The sequence below is a fragment of the Microtus oregoni genome, unplaced genomic scaffold, assembly GCF_018167655.1.
Source record: "Microtus oregoni isolate MIOR12 unplaced genomic scaffold, Mior012 000023F_ref0000262, whole genome shotgun sequence".
In the NCBI taxonomy this organism is placed as follows: domain Eukaryota; kingdom Metazoa; phylum Chordata; class Mammalia; order Rodentia; family Cricetidae; genus Microtus; species Microtus oregoni.
Window position 1 is genome coordinate 59,873 of NW_024543082.1, and position 6,616 is coordinate 66,488.

The 6,616-nt window shown below is 47.3% G+C and overlaps 1 pseudogene; it reads left to right on the top strand.

The window, feature by feature from the left end:
• The first annotated feature begins 750 nt into the window (after positions 1–750).
• Positions 751–1,631, top strand: LOC121462043 (annotated as a pseudogene).
• The last annotated feature ends 4,985 nt before the right edge of the window (positions 1,632–6,616 follow it).

Here is a 6,616-nt window from a genome sequence, read left to right on the forward strand (position 1 = left end):
GGAGAAGTCTCAGGCCAGTGGAGGCAGAGGGTCAGGTTACAAACTGAGGAGTGACAGAGGTCACTGGCCACCACTGGAAGCTGGGAGAGACAAGGAAGCATTTTCCCTGAGTACTTCCAGAAGGAATGGGGGTCCTGTTGACACCTTCATTTTGAATTTCCAGTTTCTAGCTGGATGAAAAGATCTGTTTCTATTGTTTAAAGTCACCAAGTGTCTGGTACTTTGTATGACAGGCTGCAAAATATCTGTGGAAAGGAATTCGGGGATAGAACTGTACTTTTCTTCTCTACACTTTCTTTCTCGGGAACCCTTCGAGTGAGGCCTCCAGTCAGCCTCACTTCTCATCAATGGCTCCAGCACTGTGGCACTGTCTGGAAGTCAAGAATGGTCAAGTATAGAGCACAAGAAGCTTCCAGCCAATGGGGACAGTCCAGAGGGACACCTGCTTCCTTCTCCTTAACAGAGTTTGACAGTGGCATCTAGGTGGTCACAGTGGAAGCTCTCAGGGACATTTAAAAGCTGCTGGCTCCTTGGTTTAGTAGCAGGGATTCTGATTTAACTCCGGGAATGCCATTGGGCATCAGGGCGTTTAGAGTTCCCGTGACTCTAATGAACAGACAGCAACGCGGAGCAGGGTGGACAGGTGTGGATTTCAGGCCATTGGCATGAGACCTTCAAATAACTATCGTGAATGAAAACACAAATTAATAAAAACATTAGCATACTTCTTCTTCTTCTGGAAAACACCAAATGGCGGATGACACCGATGCAGCGGGAGGGCCCGGAGGACCCGGGGGCCCAGGATTAGGAGGCCGTGGCAGCTTCCGGGGAGGATTCAGCAGTGGTCTGAGGGGCAGTGGCCGTGGTTGAGGCCGTGGCCAAGGCTGAGGCTGCGGGGCTCACCGAGGTAAAGCTGAAGACAAGGAGTGGATTCCTGTCACCAAGCTGGGCCACCTGGTTAAGGACATGAAAATCAAGTCTCTAGAGAAGATCTACCTGTTCTCCCTGCCCAATAAGGAATCTGAGATTATTGACTTTTTCCTGGGAGCTTCCCTAAAGGATGAGATTCTATAGATCATGCCAGTGCAGAAGCAGACTAGGGCAGGCCAGAAGACCAGGTTCAAGGCTTTCGTCGCTATTGGGGACTACAGCCGTCACGTAGGTCTCGGTGTCAAGTGCTCCAAGGTGATAGCCACTGCCATCCGAGGGGCCATCATCTTGGCCAAGCTTTCCATTGTCCCTGTGCGGAGAGGCTACTGGGGGAACAAGATTGGCAAGCCCCACACTGTTCCAAGCAAAGTGACAGGCCACTGTGGCTCTGTGTTGGTGCGTCTCATCCCTCCCCCAGAGGCACTGGCATAGTCTCCGTTCCTGTGCCCAAGAAGCTACTGATGATGGCTGGCATTGATGACTGCTGCACATCAGCCAGGGGCTGCACTGCCACCCCGGGAAACTTTGCTAAGGCCACCTTTGATGCCATCTCTAAGACCTACAGCTACCTGACCCCCGACCTCTGGAAAGAGACTGTGTTCACCAAGTCTCCTTATCAGGAATTCATTGAGCATCTTGTGAAAACCCACACCAGAGTCTCTCTTCAGAGGACCCAGGCTCCAGCCGTGGTCACCATATAAGGGTTTTTATACAAGAAAAATAAAAGTGAATTAAGTCTGTTAAAAGAAACACTAGCATATATATGAAAGATGAATAAAAAGCCTGTAACTAAACTCTGCACTGAAATGTTCAAATACATTAAAAAAAAAAGTCATGGGCGACTTCGTAAGGTCCCAGTCCGTGCAGCTCTGAGAGAGGTGGAGGGAATCTGACTGGCTTTGTCCATTGGAGCTCCCAGCACAGGGACAGACACACAGCAAGAAAGACAAGACACCCTTTTCAGAGTAGGTTTGGCAACATCTTCCCTTCTTTAAATAAATCACATTATCCCCCAAATCTTCTTGTTTCCTATGGAAGCCCAATTCCTGTTAATTAGTTAATTGCAATGTACAGAAAGCCTTGTTTTAGATGGCTTAAGAGCTGACTGCTCTTATGTGGGGCATAAGCATCCTATCAGCACTGCTTAATCCATGTGTGCAGTGTGTTTAGATCCAGCGTGGGGGCCTTTAAAGTTCTATGCTTTAATCTCAGAAGTTATGCTTGGTGATCCTGCTTACATGACGCACTGTTGTCTTTGTGATTTATTTGTTGCCAAGTTCTTTCTCAGTAGCAAAACCTCTAATTATCCCATCATTACTTAAGAAAACAATCCACTTAAGATAGGCATTTCAACAAAGCACTTTTGTGTAAAGGTAGGAATTGCCCATCCTCATAGGAACTGTTTGGAGTTACGCAGACACAGATTACGGGAGGGGTGGATGTTGGGTAAGACAGCCACTGTGTTGAAGGAGGCAGGTGGATTGTGAAGCTTGTTTCCATGATGTAGCATCTATGATATTGTATGTTTTTCCTCTTTCTGACTATGCATGTTTGGTTATATATGAGCAAGGATGGGCGGCTAATTAGAAGGGTAGAAGGGTAGTAAGTTAGATTTAACTATGTCCACCCTGACGGCTCCATGGGTTGTGGCTGCTTGGACCACTGGGTTGAAAATGGCTCTGAGGTTAAGTCCACATTGAGGGAAAGGGTACCAAGAATGCCTTGCTCCACACTGGCTTTGGAAATGGAAGCAAGAATGCCAAGTATGCTCCTTGTTTAGGAAAACTGAGTCCTTGGTTAGTGGATTAGTCAATGCTCTCTAGAGGAACAGAACTGATTGAATGTGGTGTGTGTGTGTGTGTGTGTGTGTGTGTGTGTGTGTGATTCATTAGAACAGCTTACAGTCTGTGGTTCAGCTAACCCAACAATGGCAGTCTACCAATGGAAGGTTCAAGAATTCAGTAGTCGTTCAGTCCATGAGACCAGATGACTCACCCGGTCTTCTGTATACTCCAGAATCCTGGGGAAATCGGCTCTAATGCCAGTGAAGGAATGAGCTTGCCCACGACAGCAAGCAGGCCAAGAGAGCAAACTTCCCTCTTCCATGTCCTTTATGTAGGCTGCCAGGAGAAGGTGTAGCCCAAATTAGGGGTGGACCTCCCCACCTCAAAAGATCTGAATTCAAAGTTGGTCTTCCCACTTCAAATGATTTAATTAAGAAAGCAATCCCTCACAGGTGTACCCAGCCACTTGGGTTTTAGTGAATTCCAGATGTAGTCAGGTGGACAAGCAAGAAGAACCACCACAATTAGCCGTTTGCCTTTGTGCTACTCAGGAAGTGCTGTTTACTTTCTAAGGAACCATATGCCCATGCTGGAAACTCACTGTTTGCTCAAAGATGGCTGGCTCTTAGTTAAAAGCCCAGCTGAGAGATTCTCTAATATGGAGACATATTTAGTTTGGGATTAACTAAAGCCTGCACAATCCTCTCTACTATGGCTGTTCATTCCCTGCCACCTACTCTATGTGTGCTCATTCATAAGAAAATCTGTGGTGTGTGTGAAGTATTTATGAGCCTAATACAAGAAGCCAGTATTTCAAAGAACAATGGCCAATGTGCCCTCTTCAGCTCTATGTCCAATGGTTCTTTGGAAAGCTTCAGGTGACAGGTTCCATGCCCTTATATGTCCCACCATTTGCAGCATGCTGTGTAGTCAGCACCAGCCCACACCACACATTGGTGGGCATCTGACCAAGGCACCTTCTCTGGGACGTTACAGCCCCACTGGTACACTGCTGTGGGAGCAGAGTCTGGTGGATTTTTCTTTTCCTCCTTCATCTTCAGCACAACCCCGTTGCTAGGCTTTAGATCTAGCATAGAGTATTCTTTTGGGAGGTGTGAGAATCTTCAGAAGGTGGAGCATACTGGGAGAAAGTCAGGTCATGGGGGCACTGGTGTGGGAGGTTCTTCTGTATGTGTGCTTTTATTGGCTAATGAATAAAGAAGCTACTTGGGCCCATGGCAGGGCAGAATATAATCAGGCTGGAAGAGATATAGTGAGAGAGAAGGTGGAATCAGAGAGATGCCATGTAGATGCTGAAGGAGACAGATGCCAGAACTTTACCCAGTAAGCCACAATCTTGTGACAATACACAGAATAACAGAAATGGGTTAATTTAAGATGTAAGAGCTATCTAGAAATACACTAGTGTGGCGGACCTCTCGACCGGCGAGAAAGAACAACCACCACATCAGGATTCCACTCAGATCACGCTTTACTGGAGTGTCCTTGATTAATGGGGAGCAGGAAGCAAGAGGGGCAGGAAAACAAGGGGCAGGAAGGGAAGGGCAGGGAGAGCATGAAGCAAAGGGGCAGGGAGCGAAGGGGCAGGGAGCTAAGGGGAGAGACAGCATGAAGTGAAGGGATGAAGGGCTCTTAGGCAGCTGCTTAAATAGGGAAATGGCACACGGGTCGCCCTGTGATTGGCTGCCACCAACAGCTGACACCAGACCACATCGGGATAGGCTCAAGGATCCTCATCCACCGCGCATGCGGGAAGCGGGGGACGCACAGCTCTCAAAGGCATAGCCAAATATGGAGTTGTTTGTTTCCAACAAGACAGGATGTCGGCGCCATCTTGTAATGGCGATCCTGTCCGGCTCACTACACACTAGAGTCATTGACCAAGCAATGTTGCAATTAATATAGTTTCTGTGTGATGATTTCGGATCTGGGCGGCTGGAAATGAATGAGCAGTCTCTGTCTACAGGGCATGATACTGAAGGAACCCTAGCTCCTTCTTTTTTTTTTTTTTCTGTTTGATACCCAGTCATCAGGAAGGATACAGACCTCCTCTGCAGTGTGATCCCACCATGGCGGGCTATCCTGCTGAATCCCAAGGTAATAGGACCAAGTGACCGTGAACTGAAACCTCTGAAACCATGTGCCATAATAAACTGTTCCTTCTTAAAAGCTGATGCCTCAGACATTTTGTCAAAGTGATGCGAAGTTAACATAAGCACACAGCCAGAATAACTACCAGAGTCACCTGGATCCACACAAAAAAATTGAATGCAACCTATGACCAGTGGGTATCACTCCCAAATAATTTACAATAATTTTGTGTGTGTGTTCATGCATGGGCACATTCCTGTGTAGGTACAAGTATGTAAAGGTGTACATGCACATTTGTAAGCTTGCGTGTGAAGGGCAGTAATAAATGTTAGATGTTTTCCTCAATTGTACCCTGCCTTACATTTTGAAAAGGGATCTCTCACTGAACCTGGAGATTGCTGATCCAGCTAGAATGGCATGACGGAGCCTCGGGGATCTGCCTGTCTCTGCTTCCACCCCTCCTCTTCCCCAGAGGGGGTTCCAGGTGTGTACTGCTTCACCTGGCTCCCCCAACCCCCCACGTACTGGGGGTACCTCATGTTTGCATAGCATGTACTTTACTGACTGAGCTATCTTCCTAGTACCACACAATAACTTCCTTTCTATAGGATCTTTAGAAGTCAATACAATTACATAACTTCACTATCACAATCCACAATGCACAATCCACAGGTCCCTAAAACCACAAACCCCTGACTTAGTATTTAGGAGGCCCAAGGCATCGTGAGATTGAGAGAAACTTCTACTGTATGACACAGAACCAAACCCAGAGTGCCTGGTGTCCCAAGGTCCATATGGAAACAGAAGCAGATGTTTGCTTGAGTTGAGGACACTAGTGAGTGATTCAGAGGTGTCGGGGCTGGCCCCGACACAGAGGACAAACCATAAGCTCATGCTGTGTTTATGCAGAATGCAAAGATCTGGCAGACTGCGGGACTCTGGGTGAACCAGGCTGGGCTCAGCTGATATAATTTAAGAGGACTAGAGGATCTGGCCATCCAGAGACTGTGGCAGTGGCTTTGTGACTAAGCTCCAGTTCACACAGGCAGGTTTTGCATGAAGGAGTTTTGGAGTCTTGTGTCTGTGGCAGGGCTCTGGCGCTCTAGAGCTGAAGGCTGGGTGAGGCTCATGTTCTGGGACTCATCACCTTTTTTTGTTTTTGTTTTTTTACTTGGTTTATTTTTTTGTTAAAGCTTTAAAATTAGGGATTTATTAATTTTTCATTTTGAGTCAACAGGTTTTCACCCACTCTGTTCTTTTTTTTTTAAGTTTAAATTCTTATTTATTTATTTATTTATTTTGAGCCGCAAGACCACAAGGTTCCAGATGCCTCGTGTAAAACAATGCCCCACCAGGAGGGGAAGTGTGGGGTCCGGCTGGAGGCCGCCCTTGGAAGAGCAGCTGCTGCTATTGTGCCTGCTAAGCGCTGCCTATTAGGAGAGCGCTCAACTCCTGTTTCTTTCTCTTCAACCAGATGTGACCAAGTAGGAGTTTGTCAGTTCGGGAGTTGGGGGTGGGGGAGGGTAGATCCCAGACGGTGGGAACCAGGAAGTGGGAACTGGGGTGTGTGTATCCTATATACCTGGTGTGTGTGTGTGTGTGTGTGTGGCCTAGACTCATCACCTTTTAACTGGGGTGTGTGTGTGTGGGGGGCCTGGATGACAGAGAAATTTGGTCACATTTTTCCCCTTTCAAAATCTAATCCTCTTCCCTGTTTCCCTCTCAGTTAATGGCCCACTCACCACCAGAGTCCTCCAACAGAGACTCTAAAGTCATGCTAGCTGCTTCCC